The 22,937-nt window shown below is 45.6% G+C and overlaps 1 long non-coding RNA gene across 1 annotated transcript; it reads right to left on the bottom strand.

Annotated features, from left to right (window-relative positions):
- Window positions 1-1,978: 1,978 nt before the first annotated feature.
- LOC116676917 (uncharacterized) lies at window positions 1,979-22,207 on the bottom strand. The gene is made up of 3 exons (XR_004328854.1): window positions 22,080-22,207; window positions 12,347-12,352; window positions 1,979-1,989 (listed from the first exon to the last, which is right to left on the bottom strand). It is a non-coding gene; the product is annotated as an uncharacterized LOC116676917 (long non-coding RNA).
- Window positions 22,208-22,937: the final 730 nt, after the last annotated feature.

Below are 22,937 nucleotides of genomic sequence, written 5' to 3'. Positions count from 1 at the left end.
GGATCTGAACCAGAAGAATGAAACAACCCTGTACTACCATACAGTTCATTTACAAACAGGCTGACCAGAAAAAGGTACATAGGTTCATGTAAGCTCCTGTTCACAAGATAACCGACAACCAGCAGCACATTTCACAGATAATTAGAACATATAAGACATAATGATAATAAATATAAATATTTGAGAACATCGGTGTCAAAATAGGCACTTAGTGTGAACATTAAAACCTGCGTAGTATTTACCATGATCCTCCTGACTCTGAAAAACAAAATTATAACATGTTACAAGATAACTTCATGGTGTAACATTTCATTAAAGGATTTCTGAAAGGTTAGTCCAACATTTCCAGCTTTCTTCAGACTGTTTCAGATAAGACATTGATCCCAAACGCATTCAATCAACAAAACAGAGAGAATGAGTTCATCAACATGCCCTTCACCAAGTGTCTGCTGTAATACTAAAGGTCAGACATTACCCAACAGTTGATGACATTGGAGAATGCTGACATTCATCTGCTTCAGTGGGACTGGGACCAGTCTAACTGAGCTCCAACCTCTGCTCTGCGTCTTTTAACCTTTTCCAGTGAGCAGCACGCCCCAGCAGCGGTCGGACCTCAGTACCAGAGGACCTGGTCGCTGTGGCAACGAGTAGCTGCTGGTTTCTAAGTGATGCTTGAAAAATATAACACATTTTGCCATGAAACCATAAACAACTACCCAGTCTGCTGCTTCCTGTTTGGTGCTGGTTGGGGGGGGGTAGAGGTTGTTGTTGATCCGCTCACCTGCTATAGTCCCACTTTGACCCCCTCACCTCTTCTATTTTATTCAAGCCAGGGGGTCATACGCCTTCTTCTTACACATTTAAGCCAGATGTTAGTGTAGCAACAGCTTTTTAGAAAATCTTAAAATATTCTACTTTTGGTTTATACAACCTTGGTAATATTCAACAATTCTGTGATTTCCCCTTTTCTAATCATTCTCACTACTTTGCCTTCATCTTAAGCATTCAAAGCAACACTAGAGAACCTTTCCCGTTTTGGTCCCCCTAGAGGTTGGAAACAGATTTTTCCCGTTATATCTCTTTGGAACGTCTCGGGTTACGAATTTAACCCTTGTTCCCCGAGATAGGGGAATGAGACACTGCGTCGGTTACAACACTATGAGAACGCCTTTAGGCATGACAGGGCTGAATGCGAATGAAAACTACTCCAATCCTATTGGTCCTAGTGAGAACGGTAGCATGTGACGGCGTAACCGTAGGGGCATATAAGCACACCGGCACATAGCTCTTAGCTCTTTCTATGAAGCCCGGCACTCCAGGCCCTATCTCAGGGAACAAGGGTTACATACGTAACCCGAGACGTTCCCCTTCGAGGGGAACTCGAACTGCGTCGGTTACGACACTATGGGAACGAGATACCTACTAACCCGCGCCGAAACCCCGCCTGCCCTAGCGTGCAAGCAACCTGTGGGCACGACTAGGAGGAGAGCACCCAGGTGCCGGGTGCGGAGGGAAGGTCCAGATTATAGAACCTGAAGAAGGCGGGAGGAGTGGCCCAGCCCGCCGCATCACAAACCCCCGGAGAGATGCTCCAGAGAGGAGAGCTGTATGCCTCTCGTGGAGTGAGCCCTTACAGCCATAGGTGAAGGCAAACCGCGCACCTGATAGGCCAGGGAGATAGTCTGAACGATCCAGTTGCTGATAGCATGTTTGGAAGCGGGGAACCCAGCCTTGGGGGACCTGAAACACACCAGCAACTGGTCCGTCTACCTCCACCAGGGAGGACCTCAGAGTGAAGACACAGTGCTCTGACAGGGCAGAGCAAATGGAGCCTCCTGTCCTCCGCCATCACATAAGGTGGAGGATGAAACGCCTGCAGTACCACGGGCCAAGCAACAGTGGACTGCACCTTGGGAATGTAGCCCGGAATGGGGTGCAGGATGGCCCTCACATCATCACCTCACTCCAGGCATTGGGGCTCTTTCTCTTCTCCTTTTTCTAGCAACCGAAAGAGCCTGGAGGTCCCCCACCCTCCTCAGAGAGGTGATAACAAGGAGGAAGGCCATCTTCAGGGTCAGGTACTTGGCCTCAGCCGACTCCATGGGTTCGAAGGGGGCCCCAGCCAAAGCTTCGAGAACCACCGCCAGATCCCAGGTGGGAATCCTTGGGCGAGATGTAGGTCTCATCCTCCGGGTTCCACGGAGGAACCGCACGACCAGGGGAAGTCACCCCAGAGACCCATCCCTCGAAGGGGCGTGGAAGGCCGAAATGGCTGCCACGTAACTCGAGGGTGGATGGGGAAAGGCCCGCAGAGAAGCGGTCCTGCAGAAACCCCAGCGTCCTCAGAGGGACCTGCCACGGCGGACCGTCTAGGATCGCCATCAGGTCCGAGGACCACACTTCGGTCGGCCAGAATGGCGCTACAAGAAGCAGGCGGATGCCCTCCTGACGGACCCTCTCCAGGATCCTCGGGAGCAGAGCGACTGGGGGAAGAGCGTACAGACGTAGCCTCGGCCACTCCCGCACCATAGCGTCCAGCCCTAGCGGGGCTGGGGGCGTCATGAAGAACCACAGAGCACAGTGCTCTGTGGTCTCCCGAGACGCAAACAAGTCCACGTCTATAGGTCCAAAGCTTCCACACAAGGACTCCACCACCTCGGGGTGGATCTGCCATTCCCCGGGCCTCAGCCCCTGTCTCGACAGCAGGTCCTTACCCTGATTCTGAAGCCCAGGGATAAACAACGCCCTGAGAGAGAGCAGTCTCCGCTGGGACCACAGGAGGATCTGATGCGCCAGTCTGCAGAGAGGGCGCGAGCGCAGACCCCCCTGGTGATTCAGATAGGCCACCACTGCGGTATTGTTGGACCTGACCAGCACGTAGTGACCCAGGAGTGCAGGCAGGAAGCTCCCCAGAGCCCGGAACACGGCCAGTATCTTGAGGCAATTGATGTGCTATGACGAGTGATACTCCTGCCAAACACCCCACGCAGAGCGGTCGTCCATGACCGCGCCCCACCCGGTGAGGGAAGCATCTGTCAAAACGATTACACGGCGACAGGGCGCCCCCAGCGCGGGTCCTTGGGACAGGAACCAAGGCTTCTTCCACACCGATAGGGTACAAAGACATTCGTGCATAACACGTATCAGGCAGAACGGGCTTCCCCTTGGGGAGAACCTCTTGGATTTCAGGCACCATTGCAGTGCCCTCATGTGCAGAAGACCAGATGGTATCATGCTGCGATCCACATGACCGAAACCGCCGAGCCGCCTCAGCGGCCGCGGGGCCCAGCATAGATGGAATCTTTCAAACAACATCTACCAACGTGCCTGCTGAATAGAAAAAACCTAATTAGCTATGTGCCGGTGTTCTTTTATGCCCCTACGGTTATGCCGTCACATGCCACCGTTCTGACTAGGACCAATAGGATTGGAGTAGTTTTCATTCGCATTCAGCCCTGTCATGCCTAAAGGCGTTCCTACAGTGTTGTAACCAACGCAGTTCGAGTTCCCCTCGAAGGAGAACTACAGATCAGCTACCTGATCTGTCAGACTCACATAGTGCTGCTACAGCCGGTAGAGAGACGCAAAGAGAACGCAGACGTACCGTTAACCCTGTTACAAGTGGATGAACCACTGGAACCATTTTGGGAACATTATTTAAGTTACAAAAAGTTCAGTTTGATTCAAGTCAGTTTCATTTATATAGTGCCAAATCACAACAACAGGTATCTCATTGCGCTTCTCATGAAGGAGCAAGTCTAGAAAAGAGATCAAGTGTGGCTTTAAGCTTTTTCCACAGGCAACGCATTTTCTAGTTATTCCTCCATCCGGTTTGTGATAGCCTTCTTTGTATGCATACCTTCAGCTACATAAATCATTCAACTAACTATGTTCAGCTCTTCAAGGACATGTGAGCTAATATTACTTATTTCTTCAATTTACATTTTTTTCAAGTATTAAGCCTTAGTCTAAATGAAATTGAAATTGAAATTCAATGAAATTGGACCACTCTTCAAATAGTAGCAGGGTAAATCCAGACAGCTAGCTGGATTATCTGTCTAAATCTGAGGACTATGGTTACCTGGTCCTCAGGTCTCTGCAGGGTAAATCCAGACAGCTAGCTAGACTATCTGTCCAATCTGAGGACTATGGTTACCTGGTCCTCAGATCTCTGCAGGGTAAATCCAGACAGCTAGCTAGACTATCTGTCCAATCTGAGGACTATGGTTACCTGGTCCTCAGATCACTGCAGAGTAAATCCAGACAGCTAGCTAGACTATCTGTCCAATCTGAGGACTATGGTTACCTGGTCCTCAGGTCTCTGCAGGGTAAATCCAGACAGCTAGCTAGACTATCTGTCCAATCTGAGGACTATGGTTAACTTGTCCTCAGGTCTCTGCAGGGTAAATCCAGACAGCTAGCTAGACTATCTGTCCAATCTGAGGACTATGGTTACCTGGTCCTCAGATCTCTGCAGGGTAAATCCAGACAGCTAGCTAGACTATCTGTCCAATCTGAGGACTATGGTTACCTGGTCCTCAGATCTCTGCAGGGTAAATCCAGACAGCTAGCTAGACTATCTGTCCAATCTGAGGACTATGGTTACCTGGTCCTCAGGTCTCTGCAGGGTAAATCCAGACAGCTAGCTAGACTATCTGTCCAATCTGAGGACTATGGTTAACTTGTCCTCAGGTCTCTGCAGGGTAAATCCAGACAGCTAGCTAGACTATCTGTCCAATCTGAGGACTATGGTTACCTGGTCCTTAGATCTCTGCAGGGTAAATCCAGACAGCTACCTAGACTATCTGTCCAATCTGAGGACTATGGTTACCTGGTCCTCAGGTCTCTGCAGGGTAAATCCAGACAGCTAGCTAGACTATCTGTCCAATCTGAGGACTATGGTTACCTGGTCCTCAGGTCTCTGCAGGGTAAATCCAGACAGCTAGCTAGACTATCTGTCCAATCTGAGGACTATGGTTACCTGGTCCTCAGATCTCTGCAGGGTAAATCCAGACAGCTAGCTAGACTATCTGTCCAATCTGAGGACTATGGTTACCTGGTCCTCAGGTCTCTGCAGGGTAAATCCAGACAGCTAGCTAGACTATCTGTCCAATCTGAGGACTATGGTTACCTGGTCCTCAGATCTCTGCAGGGTAAATCCAGACAGCTAGCTAGACTATCTGTCCAATCAGAGTCTCTGTTGATGATTAAAACTACTTCTGAACGTACACATGTTCCACCAAAACAACTTTCTTCCTGAGACTATTTAGCAGCGGCACCGTGGCTCCGTCCGACGTTTAGCCCCGCCCTTGATGATTGTTATTGGTTTAAAGAAATGCTGATAAACCAGAGCACGTACCAAAATGTTGGGCATTTGTAAAGTGGGTTATCCCTAATGACAGATTAGACGTTTGTGTAATATGTCACAAAAATTACCTTTTTTTCCATCTTTTCTTGGCTTCTTATGCACATTAATGCAAACTTTTACCTGGGGGGCCCACATTTTTGAACCCCACTGTACATCTAGGCCCCTTATTTTTTGTTGGGAATACCATTCTTCAATTCTCCTATTTCTGAAAACTTGAACTGTAATTTAATTTTCAAATGTTTTATATGCAGGTCGTTACTTTATTGTTGAGTTAACCTGAGGTCAAAGGCCGGACCTGAGACCGTCTCGAGACTTGACGTTTAGGATCCGTTTTAATTTCAAGTTTAAATTTTTAAAAGTGTCATGACTCATGTACTGAAGACAAAAAATCATTTTTTTACAAGATGAGAATAAGTTACGGATGCATTGTTCTCATGTTGTCCTCACGTCGTCCTCACGTTGTCCTCACGTTGTCCTCATGTTGTCCTCACGTTGTCCTCATGTTGTCTTCTAGTCGTCCTCATGTTGTCCTCATGTTGTTGTTTATCAATGTTCTTTTTAATTAAAAGCAGTTCAAGTAAAAGTATTCCAGTCTGTGATTATCCACCAACATCCATTCCTTTAATTTTAGTCTCAATAATTCCTAATTTCTGCTTTTCTAACTCAAACATCAGGTATAATTTCCTATAAATAAAGATTGTTGACCATAAAGTTAGTGTTACGTAGCGTTGAAAACGCTACCAAAAAGTAATAAACAGTGAAAAAAGCTCCAAAGTGTTGAAAAAAAAGAAAACAAAACTAAGAAAAAGTTAAAACATCTGTCATAAATTAGGTTTATTGACCATGTAAGGAATTTTTTTTTGACAAAACTGTTTTAAAAAGTGTCAAAAGCAAAGAAAGAAATGCCAAAACTGCTGGAAATCAAGACCCGGAAGGACGACAAATTCCTGGTGGACAGGAAGACAACACAGGGGTTAAAGGGCCAGTGTGTTGTTTTTTATTATTAAATCTGTGTTACTCGTTCACAGACCGGTCCTTTTTCATGAATATTTACACCACCATCAATTTCCATGTCCCCCCAGACATTGCAACACACTATGTGTGTATGTGTATCTCTGTGTGTGTCAGTCTGTGTGTTTGTGTGTGTGTTTGTGGTCTCGTTTAACTTTCTCGCTGGGTCCAAAACCAAGAAAAAGATCTGGATATGTTGGACCTGAAGAAATACTCTGCTTCAGAGGAGGCTCTTCTGAGGCTGCTGCCAGTGGTCAAAGCCTCCAACAAAGCTCTGTACGTGCACACACAACTATTCAGATTAAATGCTCTTTTTCTTTGTTTAGACAAAAACATGTTCAGTACGTTTTTAATGTTTTGCTGATTCCTCTTTAGGCTGAGTGGGTGTAACCTATCAGAGAGAAGTTGTGAAGCTCTGTCCTCAGTTCTCAGCTAAGGCCAAAGTTGTCTCTGGTAAGAAAAGATCTCCATGGAGAAATGTCCTACTGGTGAGAACAGAAAAAGAGAGTGAAGGAACGCTGAACGAAGGTGGAGAAAAACAAATCTCCTGGTCCATTATAACACCTATAAAGAGAGACTTCGCATTTATAATTTGGAACTGAGGAATGCAAGAAGGTCCTTCTTCTCTGATATTATCTCTAGAAACAATAATAATTCACGTGCTTTGTTTGCTACTGTTGATAGGTTAACAAACCCTCCAGTACCAGTAGCATCTGAACTTTTATCTACCAAGGCCTGCAATGACTTTGCCTCCTTCTTCAAAGACAAAATTCAGAAGATTAGACAAACAGTCAGTGCCTCCATATCAAGTCCAGGATATGTGTTGTCACAGTGTTCAAGCAAAACTAGTTCCAATATGACAGAATTTCATACGATCAACCATAAAAACCTGGAGGACATTATGCAACATCTGAAAACCTCGACCTGTTGCCTTGATATTCTACAGACGGGAGTTTTCAAAAATGTCTCAAATTGTTTGGCTTCGGATCTTCTACAGATAGTGAACACGTCTCTTCTTTCAGGTATCTTTCCACAGGCCCTGAAAACTGCAGTAATCAAGCCACTCTTAAAAAAGAACAATCTAGACACATCACTAATGAGCAACTATAGGCCAATATCAAACCTTCAGCTTTTTAAGTAAAATCATTGAAAAAGCGTTTTTTCAACAACTCAACCATTTCCTGTCACTAAACAACAGTTTTGATACCTTTCAGTCTGGTTTCCGACCACACCACAGCACTGAGACGGGTCTTGTCAAAGTCTTTAATGACATCCACCTTAACACAGATAATGGCAAAATTTCAATCTTAGTATTACTTGATCTCAGTGCTGCATTTGACACGGTCGACCACGACATACTACTAGACCGATTGGAAAACTGGGTAGGACTTTCTGGCTCAGTACTAAACTGGTTTGAATCCTACCTAAAGAATAGGGATTACTTTGTGTCTATAGGTAATTATGCATCTGAGCGTACAAATATGACGTGCGGAGTTCTGCAAGGCTCTATTCTGGGGCCTCTTCTGTTTAACATCTACATGCTCCCACTGGCCCAGATAATGGAGAACAACAAAATAAGTTAACATAGTTATGCGGACGACACACAAATTTACATAACCTTATCGCCAGGGGACTATAGTCAAATACAAAAACTGACTAAGTGCATCAAACAAATTAACGACTGGATGTGCCAGAACTTTCTGAAATTAAATGAAGGAAAAACTGAGGTGGTTGTTTTTGGAGCAAAAGAGGAACGATTAAAAATCTGCGCTCAGCTTCAAACAACAATGTTAAAAACAACAGACAAAGCCAGAAATCTTGGTGTAGTCATGGACTCAGACCTGAATTTTAACAGCCACATTAAGACAATTACAAAGTCAGCCTACTATCACCTAAAGAACATATCAAGGGTTAAAGGACTTATGTGTCAAACCTGCTAAAACCTGTTAAAACCTGCGTAGTATTTACCATGATCCTCCTGACTCTGAAAAACAAACGTTATAACATTTTACAAGATAACTTCATGGTGTAACATTTCATTAAAGGATTTCTGAAAGGTTAGTCCAACATTTCCAGCTTTCTTCAGACTGTGTTCAGATAAGACATTGATCCCAAACAGCATTCAATCAACAAACAGGAGAGAATGAGTTCATCAAACATGCCCTTCACCAAGTGTCTGCTGTAATACTAAAGGTCAGACATTACCCAACAGTTGATGACATTGGGAGAATGCTAACATTCATCTGCTTCAGTGGGACTGGGAGTCCAGTCTAACTGAGCTCCAACCTCTGCTCTGCGTCTTTTAACCTTTTCCAGTGAGCAGACGCCCACAGCAGCGGTCGGACCTCAGTACCAGAGGACCTGGTCGCTGTGGCAACGAGTAGCTGCTGGTTTCTAAGTGATGCTTGAAAAATATAACACATTTCGTTTTTGCACAACACCATGAAACCATAAACAACACTGACTCTACCCAGTCTGCTGCTTCCTGTTTGGTGCCGTCTCAGATAATATCAAACAGTTTGGAACAGACGGGAAAAGACTGACTGGGACTGAGTTTTATGAACACCTTAAACCAAATGATTGAGACCACAGAATTTTTCAATTTAATTTAATTCAATTTTATTTTATTCAATTCAATTTTATTTATAGTATCAATTCATAACAAGCGTTATCTCAAGACACTTTACAGATAGACCACACTCCAGAATTTACAAGGACCCAACAGTTCTAGTTTCCTCCAGAGCAGCAACAGGGCCACAGTGGAGAGGAAAAACTTCCTTTCAGGCAGAAACCTCGGTCAGACCCAGGCTCTTGGTAGGCGGTGTCTGACGGGCCGGTTGGGGTTAATGAAGAGTGGAAATAACAAAAATAGAAAAAATAGTAGTTTGTAGTAGTTCATGGAATAGCAGGGCACTGTGCGCTATTACAAGGCACAGCAGGACGTTGCAGGGAGTAGCAGGAGGTAGCAGGATGTAGCTGGGCACCGCAGAACATGTAGCGGGACCATGGCGACAGCTGCTACCCTGATTTTGGAGCATCCCTGATCCGAGGGAACATACTGGGGAAAAAAGAACATAAGGACTCCGGGTAATGACTCCCCAGAGCTAGGTTAGTAACTGGGTTAGTAACTAGGTTAGTAACACGCATTTCTGGGACATGGATGCACATAAATGAAAAGATGGAAAGATAGAGGAGAGAGGAGATCAGTGTGTCAAAGGAAGTCCCCAGCTGTCTAAAACTATTACAGCAAAACCAAGAGAGACGAGGTAAAGAGAGGAGCCTGGTCGGGCTAGAACTCTCCCCAACCGGACCACATCAGGCTAGAACTCTCCCCAACCGGATCGGGCTGTATGCCAAGTCTCCCTTTAGTTCTATTATATTCTTGATTATATGATAGATAAATCTGACAACTATGACGAGAAGCAGGTGGGCCGTGTTAGGCGAACGCTGCGACTCCTCACTCCCTAACAATATTCAATTCTATGCCCTAACTATAAGCTTTATCAAAAAGGAAAGTTTTAAGCCTACTCCTAAATGTGGAGACGGTGTCTGCCTCCCGGACCCAAACTGGAACCTGGTTCCACAGGAGAGGAGCCTGATAGCTGAACGCTCTGGTCCCTGGACCCAGACTGGAACCTGGTTCCACAGGAGAGGAGCCTGATAACTGAACGCTCTGGTCCCTGGACCCAGACTGGAACCTGGTTCCACAGGAGAGGAGCCTGATAGCTGAACGCTCTGGTCCCTGGACCCAAACTGGAACCTGGTTCCACAGGAGAGGAGCCTGATAGCTGAACGCTCTGGCTCCCGTTCTACTTTTAGAGACTCTAGGAACCACCAGTAACCCTGCATTCTGGGAGCGTAGTGCTCTTGTAGGGTTGTAAGGTACTATAAGCTCTTTAAGATAAGATGGAGCCTGACCATGAAGAGCTTTGTAGGTGAGAAGAAGGATTTTAAATTCTATTCTAAATTTTACAGGAAGCCAATGCAGAGAAGCTAAAACAGGAGAAACGTGATCTCTTTTCCTGATTCCCGTCAGAACACGTGCTGCAGCATTCTGGATCAGCTGTAGAGTCTTTATGGATTTTTTCGAGCAGCCTGATAACAAAGAATTGCAGTAATCCAGCCTAGAAGTAACAAATGCATGGACTAGTTTTTCTGCATCATTTTTAGACAGGATATTCCTGATTTTTGCAATATTACGTAGGTGAAAAAAGGCGATCCTTGAAATTTGCTTTAAGTGGGAATTAAAGGACATGTCCTGATCAAAGATGACTCCAAGATTCTTCACAGTGGTGCTGGAGGCCAGGGTGATGCTGGAGGCCAGGGTGGTGCTGGAGGCCAGGGTGATGCTGGAGGCCAGGGTGGTGCTGGAGGCCAGGGTGATGCTGGAGGCCAGGGTGGTGCTGGAGGCCAGGGTGGTGCTGGAGGCCAGGGTGATGCTGGAGGCCAGGGTGGTGCTGGAGGCCAGGGTGATGCTGGAGGCCAGCGTGGTGCAGTAGGTAGGGTGACCACCTGCTAATAAGCCCAAGGGGGGACAAGTGGTATGTTTCTGAGGGACAATTTGGGACACTGCCTGGCGCAGCAGTGCCCCCCCCACGGGCAGACTCACTAATACCGGATAACCCATTTCTAGCACATACCACCTTACATGGCATATTAATAACGCCCTATGCCCCTGAACATGTGTAACTGCTGATGTAAGCTCATGAACAGGCCAACCAATGTGTATTTTTTTCTAAATAAAGATTAATATTTTGAACATTCATACAATTATAATATAATTGACAGATGCACTTCCACTTACGATTTACTTGAGCTATTTAATTTTATATTTCCTTACAATTTATTCACTTTAAATACATTATAATATAAAATTATAGGACTAACAGGAATTGTAGTTGCTCAACACCACAGGAACAGTTTAAACAAAAGAGTCTTCCCAGTCTTCCCAGTCAACCTTCTCTTTCTAACTGATGGGGGGGGGGCTCAGACTGCTCAGACTCGGGCTCTTTCTCCATTTTTTGAATTGGAAAGCGCATTCCTAAAGGTCCCTCCCCAGTGTCTGGTATGCACGGGATGTGCGCTGTCATGACAACGAATCGGAGGGATTTTAACTATTTGGCTGATTTAAAGTCTTATTCTGGACATTCTGGCTGATAGTGACGTTTAGAAGTCAGAGAGACTAAATCCGTTCAGATCACAGATCATCTCCAGTCTGTTGTTAATTAAAATCAGATCAGATCTCATGTAGAACATTCTGAAAGCTACAATTAAAACTAGAGACTGTTCCAGCTGATATGTGGGTCTGATTATATTTTATTAAATCGGAATCGCACCACAGTGTTTTTGTCACCTCCTGTTCTGAAATCAGCTGGAAAATGTCCGACTTTACCGCAGCAATAACTTATCTGAGTTTAACATTAGAAAATTACAGGTCATCCAGGTTTTAATATCCTGAAGGCACGTTTGAAGTTTAGCTAACTGATTAGTTTCATCTGGCTTGATTGATAGATATAATTGAGTATCATCTGCATAACAATGAAAGTTTATGGAGTGTTTCCTAATAATACTGCCTAAAGGAAGCATATATAAAGTGAACAGGATTGGACCGAGCACAGATCCTTGTGGGACTCCATGACTAACCTTGGCGTGCACAGAGGATTCATCATTAACATTAACAAACTGAGATCGATCTGATAAATAAGACTTAAACCAGCTTAGAGCAGTCCCTTTAATGCCAATTAAATGTTCCAATCTCTGTAATAAGATATAATGGTCAATGGTATCAAATGCAGCGCTAAGATCTAATAACACAAGTACAGAGATAAGTCCTTTGTCTGATGCAATTAGGAGGTCATTAGTAATTTTCACAAGTGCTGTCTCTGTGCTATGATGAACTCTAAATCCTGACTGAAAATCCTCAAATAAGCTGTTGCTACGCAGAAAGTCGCACAGCTGTTTGGCGACTGCTTTCTCAAGAATCTTAGAGAGAAATGGAAGGTTGGATATAGGTCTATAGTTGGCTAAAACATCTGGATCAAGGTTTGGCTTTTTCAGAAGAGGTTTAATTACCGCTACCTTAAAGTTCTGTGGTACATAGCCTGTTAATAAAGACAAATTGATTATATTTAGTAGTGAAGTGTTGACTAATGGTAAAACTTCTTTAAGTAGCCTAGTCGGGATAGGGTCTAAAAGGCAGGTTGATGGTTTAGATGAAGCCTAGTCGGGATGGGGTCTAAGAGGCAGGTTGATGGTTTAGATGAAGAAATAATTGAATTAAATTGATAAAGATCAAGTGAAGCAAAGCAGTCAAAACATGTATCTGGTTTTACAGCTGTTTCTAAGGTTCCTGAGTTTAGAGATAAGCCAGTTAAAGGCAGGTCTTGGTGAATTTTGCTTCTAATAGTTATAATTTTATCATTGAAGAACCTCATAAAGTCGTTACTACTAAGAGCTATGGGAATACTTGGCTCAGTAGAGCTGTGACCTTCTGTTAGCCTGGCTACAGTACTGAAAAGAAACCTGGGGTTGTTCCTATTTTCCTCTATCAATGACGAGTAGTACGCTGCTCTGGCATTACGGAGGGCCTTCCTATACGTTTTAAGACTATCTTGCCAGATTAAACGAGAATTTTCCAGTTTGGTGGAGCGCCAGATCTTCTCAAGTTTCCGTGATATTTGTTTAAATTTGCGAGTTTCAGTGTTATACCATGGAGCTAACCGTCTTTGTTTTATTATCTTCTTTTTTAGAGGGGCAACAGAACTCCCCGACTCTAGCAAGACACAGGATTTCATTCCCATATTGGACATTTGTCTGTGACAGTGCAATGTCTTGGAAAGTAATTTAGTGGAAGGTTGGCCTTAGGTGCAGAAGAGGCTGGAGTGACAGGTTCAGGATCATCCAATCCACTTCCACTGAAAGAAATCCTCTTAAACAAACTCCGGATGAGATGACGTGTCCCCCCTCGTAAAGTCTGGCTCGTCTCCAAGAGAAACTTCCTAGTCACCTCAAAATCATGGCAAGAACATGGGTGGATGCGAGGCAGCAGTGGTGGGATGAATTTATAAATATGTATAAACTATTACTTGTGTTTGATAATAATAATAATAATAATAATAATTTTGACTTATAGAGCGCCTTTCACAAACCCAACGCTTAACAAACAGGGGGGGGGGGTTAAGAGGTGGCAAGGAGAGATTAAATGCCATAAGCCTCAGTGAAGAGGTATGTTTTAAGCTGGGTTTTAAAGGTTATAATAGAGGAGGCAGAGAGAATAGCAAAAGGAAGCTGGTTCCAGAGCGATGGTGCGCTGACACAGAAGGCTCTGTCACCAAATGTCCGTAGCCTGGATTTAGGGACAGCAAGCAGGTCCTTGTCAGAGGACCGCAGGGACCGGGACTGAGTGTATGGGCGGAGCACATCTGTTAGGTACTGAGGTGCAAGTCCATGGAGAGATTGGTATGTCAGTACGAGAATTTTATATTTGATCCGGGACTTGATAGGCAGCCAGTGTAGCTTCTTCAGGATTGGAGTGATGTGAAGTCCAGGTTTTGTGTGGGTGAGCATCCTAGCCGCAGAGTTCTGGACATACTGAAGTCTGTCAGTAGATTTGCTAGGCAGACCAAGAAGGATACCGTTGCAGTAATCAAGACGGGAGGTGATGAAGGAGTGGAAGAGGGTCTCAGCTACAGAATTGAAAAGCCACTGTCGGAGTCTGGAAATGTTCTTGAGATGGTAAAAGGCAGTTTTAGTAGTGTTTTTGATGTGCTGTTGGAAGGAAAGGGTGGAATCCATGATGACGCCCAGGTTGCGTACTTGAGGGGATGCAGAGATAGAGCAGCCATCCACATCCAATGTGATGTCACTAACCTTTTTGAGAAGTGACTGAGGGGCAAACACCATGAGTTCTGTTTTGTCGTTATTTAGTTTGAGGAGGTTACTGTCCAACCAGTTCTTGATGTCCTTCAGGCAGTTGATTAGTGGCACTGGTGGAAGGGGAGTAGATGGCTTAGTATTAATGTAGAGCTGGGTATCATCCGCATAGCAGTGGAAGAGGAGTCCATGTTTCCGGATGATCATCCCAAGGGCTAGCATGTAGATATTGAATAGTAGCGGGCCAAGTACTGATCCTTGAGGCACTCCATGTGAGACTGGCGCAAATTCAGAGCAGGTGCCCTTAAGGGGGATGTATTGTTGCCTGTTGGTGAGATAGGAATGAAACCAAGTATACACAGTACCAGTGAGGCCAATGAGTTTGGAGAGGCGAGTGAGAAGAATGAAGTGGGAGACTGTGTCAAAGGCTGCAGAGAGGTCGAGAAGAATTAAGATGCTGACATGGCCAGAGTCAGCTGCCATGAGAAGGTCATTTGTGATTTTGATGAGGGCAGTTTCTGTGCTATGATGTGTTCGGAAGCCAGATTGAAATGGCTCATAGAGGTTGTGATGTAGCATGTGATGGTTGAGTTGGGCTGCCACAGCTCTTTCCAATAACTTGCATGTAAAAGGTAGGTTGGAGATTGGGCGATAGTGATTTGGATCATCTGGGTCCAGGCCAGGTTTTTTGAGTGTAGGGATCACCGCCGCAGTTTTAAAGCTGGTGGGGACCACCCCATAGGACAGCGAGGTGTTGATGATGTTGACCAGTGTGGGACAAAGAGTTGGAAGACACGCCTTGACCAAGGTAGTCGGCATTGGATCCTGTTCACTGGTCGAGGTCTTAGCTTTAGATACTAGCTCAAGAACTTGAGCTGTATTAAGCAGGTAGAAAGAGGAGAGGCAGTCCTGCGACGTGGAGACAGTTGAAGAGTTTATGTCCAGCACCGGTGTAGTTGGGTGGGGGGAGCTGGACAGTTGCAATTGCTGGTGGATGGTTTCAACCTTTTTCTGGAAATGTTCCAGGAACCTGGAGCATAGGCCAGCAGCGTCAGATGGTTGAGGAGGGTCAGGTGGAGAAAGTAGGCGGTTGATAGTGGAAAAAAGCTGCTTAGGTTGATGTTGTTGGTTGCCAATGAGTGTCGAGTAGTAGTTAGTTTTTGCACAGGACAGAGCAGTTTTGTAGTTCTTTACATGGTTGTTGTAGGCTTCCTGGTGGACAGTGAGGCCAGATTTTTTATAGTATCTCTCCAGCCTCCGCCCTGTGGCCTTCATGCGGCGGAGTTCAGCAGTGAACCAGGGAGCAGGACAGGAGAATGAGACAGATCGAGTGATGAGGGGGGCTACAGAGTCCAAGCTACGTGACAGGGCTAGGTTGTAGTGATTAACCAAGTCATCAGCTGTGCAGTTTGGGGGATCGCTGGTAAGATGGCCTGCAAGAGTACAGGATAGTTTTGATGTGCACACTTGTTTAATTTTACGATATGCAATGGTCCTTTTAACACATTTCCTGCGTGCGTGCGCAGAAACAGAAGATGAAAGCAAGGTGATCAGAGATAGCAAGGTCAAGAGTTTGTAGCAGTGTGGGAGTTATACCTGAAGAGCAAACCAGGTCCAGTGTATGACCTTTAGCATGAGTGGGGCCGTTAACATGCTGTGTAAAATTAAAGCAGTCCAGTAGTGACAAGAATTCTGCAGCGTGAGCATCTCTGGAATCAACATGGATGTTAAAGTCACCAAGGAGGATGGTAGCTGGAGAGTTGGGGCAAATCAGAGCAAGAAGGTCAGAAAGCTCAGGCAGGAAGTTGGCAGATGGCTTAGGTGGGCGATAGACAAGGACCACCTGTAGCCGCAGAGGCCCAGACAGAGCAAGGTGAATGCACTCAAATGAAGAGGTCTGTACTGGAAATTCTTTTATCTGGATATCTGTATGATGTATAACAGCCAGTCCCCTACCACGTCCAGAACTACGGGGCTTTTGAATGTAACTATAGCCTTGGGGGGTAGCTTGGTTAAGTGCAAAAAAGTCCATTTGGTTCTGCCAAGTTTCAGTCAAACACAGGAAATCCAGTTTCCTGTCAGTTATGATGTCCTGTATGAGTGGAGCTTTATTGTTTAGTGAGCGAATGTTCAGAAGCATAAATGAGGCCGACATATGGACAGATGTACTAGCCTGGGGGATGACATCAACAGCCCGTACGAAGGGCCGTAGGTTAAATAAATGTAGGCGCGACTCACTCTGATGACGTCGTCGCTGAGTAGTGATGCACCGAATAGCAGGAGAAGCCGGGGATGTGTCCATGTAAACAAATTTATGTCGGGCAGCCCTATGCACATAGCGGGGGCGACGTAGGAGACGGAGAGATGTAATCACCTCAAGGCAGACGTTAATCGGTACGATGTGTGAGGAGAGATTCCTGAGGCGGAGTATCGTAGGAAAGCCATGATGTCGGTGGAGACCGCTAGCTTGCAAACGCTAGCCGGCGCTAGCCGGCGCTAGCTTGCAAGTCACAGACCAGCCAAGCCTCAACAGAGACCACTGTGGAGGATCAAGCTGTCATCAGTGATAATTACAGCGTTTAGAAAATTAGGATCGTCGGAGTAAAGCCATGGTTTGGAAGTAGCCAGTCGACAACTCTGCAAGGTAGTGTAGCAGCTGGAAAAAGCCGCTGGTTTAGCAGAGCCGTAGCGTAGCCAGAGCGCATGGAGAAAAAGTTGCAGAATGTGAGAAAGTGAATCCAACTAGTATCAAACTTAGAAAAAAGGCAGCAGGATCAGAGGCTGGAGTTGTGCAATTGTGCTTGTTGAGCATGAGAAGCGGCGACAGACACGCCAGCGTCCTCTCACGTCGAGAGACTCCTCCAAATTTCGTTGGGTTGGGTTGCTTCCGGTAATCGATGATGATGAAATTGATGATAATGACATCTGCATAAAGACTAAATATATCAATAGGGATCCAAACTTGAGGGGGGTGGCAACCTAGTACCAGCATGCGTGGTTGGGCGGTGCTCCACTCTATTCCTAAGGGTGACATCACGCAACTTTAACGTGCATTTGAAAAAATGCTGAGCGTCAGAAAGATGGCCAATGCCCATCTTCATGTGAATCCGTTAAATCCAGTAGAAGTAGACAAAAATATTTCAGACTGAACTTTGTCGATCTGACATGAAGGCAAATTTAACAACTGTGAACTATTTTCATAAAATATGAGATCATATTTTGTCCGAGCCGCCATGACAGTGGTTTGAAATTCTCAAGCAGCCAGACCCACATGATACGTTCGTCCAATCAGATTGATGGTATATTTCCATCGAGATTATTACATGCCTTGGTGTCTTTCTAACTAAGGCCAAGAACATTACTGTTAATGTTTGTGCCGGCTTTGACCCAAAATACAGAGGGTAGACACAAGGTGGGAGTGTTGAAGTGTTGAAGGTTTATTAAAATTAAAATTGCTACAACAATAGATGTCCAAACAATAGGAATCAAAGTACACAGGGAGAGATGCAAAGAAGAAAAAAACTGAAGACAACAGAGGCTGGCGTTGAAAGCTAATCCCTTTTGGCGAAACCAGATTCCCTCTGTTTGCCGAACAGGGTGACGGATGGTGGAGACCCTTTGGAGGCTGGGCAGTACGTCAGGGCGTAGAACCTCTGGAGGGATAGCAGGATGTGGATGGCCTAGACCCTCTGGAGGGAGAGCAGGATGTGGATGGCCTAGACCCTCTGGAGGCCAAGCAAGACATCAGGGCGTAGAACTTCTGGAGGGAGAGCAGGATGTGGATGGCCTAGACCCTCTGGAGGCCCAGCAGAACGTTAAAGGTGAAGACCTGGTGACCAAGGAAGGCGGGCTGTGACAAAGGCTCTCAGAAGGATGATGGCAGTCTACCTGCAGATCTGAGACAGCCTTCGTGTCAGCTGGATTGGAGACCGGCAACAGAGCATGGGCTCTTAGCTGCAAACAACTCTAGGCCTTCGGGCCTGTCAGTACGTTACAACTGCCTCTAGGGTCGTATAGAAAAACAAATCCCAGGAGGACTCCTTTAGTCCAAAGGCTTCCCTGACCACCGGTGTTTACCACAGTGTTCAAGGGTTACCACAGAACTGCCCAATTGGATTTAATGGCCCTGACCCCAACAAGAATGCCAGAAATGCTCTGTCCGAGTTGAAAGTCTGTTGCAAAGGGGCGTCCTCCAAATGTTCCAAGTTCACCCTCATTACCAGTTTGAGTTCACGAGGTCTATCAAGAGTCTTTTCCCAAACCAAGTCACCCGATGGTGATCAATTGACAATTCAGGTCCTCTCTTTGAGTGTCCATCCAGAACACGTGGCCTCAGATCAGACAATACGATCACAAAATCATACAAGTATGAGCATTATGTAATAACATGGTGTTCGTAATGGACAAACCATGACTAGCACAGAAGTCCAACAAGAAACGACTGCTCGAGTTCAGAACAGGGATACCGTTCCTCCCATTCAAGCCTTTCCAGAGGCCTATACAACAAAGCAAGATTTGGCAGAGACTGACAGAGACCTTTTCTCAACTTAACATCACTGAAAGAACCCCTAAAAGAAGGCTACCTTGCAGAGCTTTGTGTCCGACTGACAGAGACCCTTTCTCAGCTTTACATCACTGGAACAACTGCTAAAAGACCGGAAAAGGCTGTGGGTGGGCTTACTGTTACGTGACACATGAGAAGAACGGGCAGATGGGTTTATGAAAATGAAGAAAGCAAGTTAAGGACACATTACACATGGGACACGATCCCCGGTCTCTCTGGGTAAACGTCCTGTGTTGTTTGACCCCCCCACCAACCTCATTATGCAGATTTTTGGGCTTTGATACTGCTCGCCACCATAGTCACTCCTAATGCTACATCATCTTCTCGTTGACTTTACATTGGCATTGTTTTGAATGCGATGTTAACAGTCTGTGATCATTTCACGGAATTCTGTGAGACCAGGCCGGACTGAAAGCCACCCTATCTTGCCTTAACGTCACTAAAACAACCACTAAAAGGCCGCAAGGTTGCTGTCCTCTGTATCCAGGTCACAGAATTTCGGCAGGAGGGAGATTTCTGGATCTACTTACCAGACCCCGTTATACATCAAAACTAAACAAATGAAATGAAAATATCTGGTTTTCGCTGTTTATCATGGGACCATAAGTGTGTACTTAAATTGACTGACCTTTTGCACACAATACTATGGTACTTTGTTGCGTGACGTAATTCCAGAGAGGCTGCCTTGTAGACGGCTCTGCAAAGCGCAAATACAGGGAGCAGATCAGACAGGGAGCACATGCAGGGAGCAGATCAGACAGAGAGCACATCCAGGGAGCAGATCAGACAGGGAGCACAAACAGGGAGCAGATCAGACACCCTAGAGTACACTATATAATTTAATGCAATTACTCAAATAAGCGTAAATCTGAGTCACTCTACGTCATCTCACAGTGCCAAGGTCAAGCTGCTGCTCTGCCCGGTATGCTCCATACAGACGCTAAAAGTTGATTTAGCCAAGCATCAGCATTTTGCAGAACAGAAGGGAACAACAAAGCATTAAACTTAAATATTTTACAATGTGTTAAAAATGTGATTCACAAACTTGGCATAAACAGGACACCTCCACTTCAAAATATTTAATATTTATTTAGAGCACTTTTAAATGAAATAGTTCATAACTCCCAACAAAGTAAAGTTTTTTGGGACGGGTTTGTAGGATCCTTGTGAGAGTGAAGATCTGGTCCGTTGTTCCACGGCCAGGACGGAATCCGCATTGTTCCTCTTCAATCCGAGGTTCGACTATCGGCCGAACCCTCCTTTCCAGCACCCTGGAGTAGACTTTACCAGGGAGGCTGAGAAGTGGGATACCCCTGTAATTGGGGAACAAGAAGGGAACCACCACCCCGGTCTGACACTCCTTAGGCACTGTCCCAGACCTCCACGTAATGTTGAAGAAGCGTGTCAACCAAGGCAGCCCCTCCACACCCAGAGCATTCCACATTTCTGGACGGATCTCATTAATCCCTGGGGCTTTGCCACTGTGGGGTAGTTTAACTACCTCAGCAACTTCCACCAGGGAAATTGAAGACAATCCCCCATCATCCCCCAGCTCTGCCTCTACAATAGAGGGCGTATTAGCTGGACCTAGGAGTTCCTTAAAGTGCTCCTTCCACCGCCCCAGTACTTCCTCATTTGAGGTGAACAATGTCCCATCCTTACTGTACAAAGCTTTGATGGTTCCCCACTTTCCCCTCCTGAGATAGCAAACGGTTTTCCTGAAAAACCTTAGTGCCGACAGAAAGTCAGTCTCCATGTCTTCTCCAAATATCTCCCACACCCGCTCCTTTGCTTCTGTCAAGCCAGAGGTTGGAGCCCTTTCGGGCCTATTGGTACCTTGCAACTGCCTCCGGAGTCCTCTCAGATAACATATCCCGTAAAGACTCCTTCTTTAGTCAGACGGCTTCCCTTACCACCGGTGTCCACCAGGGTGTTTGTGGGTTACCGCCCATTGAGGCACCTAAGACCCTAAGACCACAGCTCCCCACCGCAGCTTTAACAATGGAAACTTTGAACATTGTACACTCAGGTTCAATGCCCCCAGCCTCCACAGGGATGTCCGAAAAGTTCCGCCGGAGGTGTGAGTTGAAAGTCCGACGGACAGGGGCCTCCTCTAGACGTTCCCAGTTTACCCGCACTACCCGTTTGGGCTTAGCAGGTCTGTCCAGAGCCTTCCCCATCCCCTGACCCAACTCACCACCAGATGGTGATCAGTTCCGCCCCGCTCTTCACCCGAGTGTCCAAAAAATACGGCCTCAAATCAGATGAAAAGATTATGAAATCGATCATTAACCTTTGGCCTAGGGTGCTCTGGTACCACGTACATTTATAAACATCTCTATGTTGGAACATGTTTTTTGTTATGGACAATCCATGACTAGCACAGAAGTCCTCTCCAAGTATCTCCATCATTGCCCCAGCCTAACTATGGAGTCCCTCCAGATTCAACTGTTAGAGCTCCACCTCCCGCACAAGTTCCAGCTCTTTGCCCAACAGAGAGGTCCACATCCCCAGAGCCACCTTCTGTCTCTTGGGTCTGCTGCAGGATGCTTTGGTAGCCATGCTGGTTCAGTATGTCTTCAGTTTTGAATAATTCCTCAACAGTTTCACCAGCAAAGCCCCCCCCACACCATCACACCTCCTCCTCCATGCTTCACGGTGGAAACCAGGCCTGTAGAATCCATCCGTCACCTGTTCTCGTCGCACAAAGACACGGCGGTTGGAACCAAAGATCTCAAACTTGGACTCATCATCCTAGCCTTGTTTCCTCTCCTTAGCCGTGGTTTCCTAGCTGCTATTGGACCATGAAGGCCTGATCCAGTCTCCTCTTACTAGTTGTTCTAGAGATGTGTCTGCTGCTAGAACTCTGTGTGGTATTCATCTGGTCTCTAATCTGAGCTGCTGTAACTTGTGATTTCTGAGGCTGGGACTCAAAGGAACTTATCCTCAGTAGCAGAGGGGACTCTGGGTCTTCCTTTCCTGGGGGGGGGGGGGGACTCTTGGTCTTTCTTTCCTGGGGGATCCTCATGTGAGCCAGTTTCCTAGTAGTGCATGATGTTTTTTGCGACTGCACTTGGGGACACATTCAAAGTTTTCCCAATTTTCAGGACCGACTGAGCTTAATTTCTTAAAGTAATGATGGCCACTTGTTTCTTTTCTCTCAGCTGATTGGGTCTTGCCATAATATGAATTCCACCAGTCGTCCAATAGGCTGTCGGCTGTGTATCAACCTGACTTCTGCACAACACAACTGATGGTCCCAACTCCATTAATAAGGAAGAAACTCCACTAATGAACCCTGAAAAGGCCCACCTGTGGAGTGAAACCATATCAGGGACTACCTCATGAAGCTCATTTAGAGAACACCAAGGGTTTGCAGCGCTATCAAAGAAGCAAAGTAAAATACAAGACATGTTTTCAGTTATTTTACACTTTTTTGTTGAGTACATAATTCCACGTGTTCATTCATAGTTTTGATGGCTTCAGTGATAATCCACAATGTAAATAGTCATCAAAAGAAAGGAAACATTGAATGAGAAGGTGTAACCAAACTTCTGGCCTATACTGTATGGATGGCATCTGTAACAGATGTAGAATACACAGAGCACATCTACTTCTGGAATCATCTAAACCAAAGAAAGCCTCCACATGGCTTCCTAGTTTTATGATGTTTCTAGAAATAGAAAAAAATCAAATATTCTCTTAGAGGATCAACCAGAACATTTTACAAAAACTGGACCCTTTACTGGCTTACTTTGAAAGATTTACACTTCTCTCTTAATAACTAATAAGAATTGTAAAGCACAATGATTACACTATGTGCTGTCATGAGTAATAGAAGAAAGACACATTATTTTTCCAATTTATTTGTATTTGTCTCTTTGATTCTTTATCTGTCCTTCTTTTCTCAGCACAGGGGTTTAGGGTTAGGTACAGGGTGGGATGGGGTTAATAGAAATATGTCTTGTTTTGTCTCGTTGAGAGACATGGAGAGACGTAGCGCATCGTTAGGAGTCGTAGGGGGCCATTGAGAGACGTAGCGCATCATTAGGAGTCGTAGGGGGCCATTGAGAGACGTAGGGCATCATTAGGGGTCGTAGGGGGCCATTGAGAGACGTAGCG

This window comes from Etheostoma spectabile, unplaced genomic scaffold (assembly GCF_008692095.1).
Source record: "Etheostoma spectabile isolate EspeVRDwgs_2016 unplaced genomic scaffold, UIUC_Espe_1.0 scaffold00004028, whole genome shotgun sequence".
NCBI classification, from domain to species: Eukaryota; Metazoa; Chordata; class Actinopteri; order Perciformes; family Percidae; genus Etheostoma; species Etheostoma spectabile.
The sequence above is the reverse complement of the archived record's forward strand: the minus strand, read 5'-3'. Positions and strand labels throughout refer to the sequence as shown.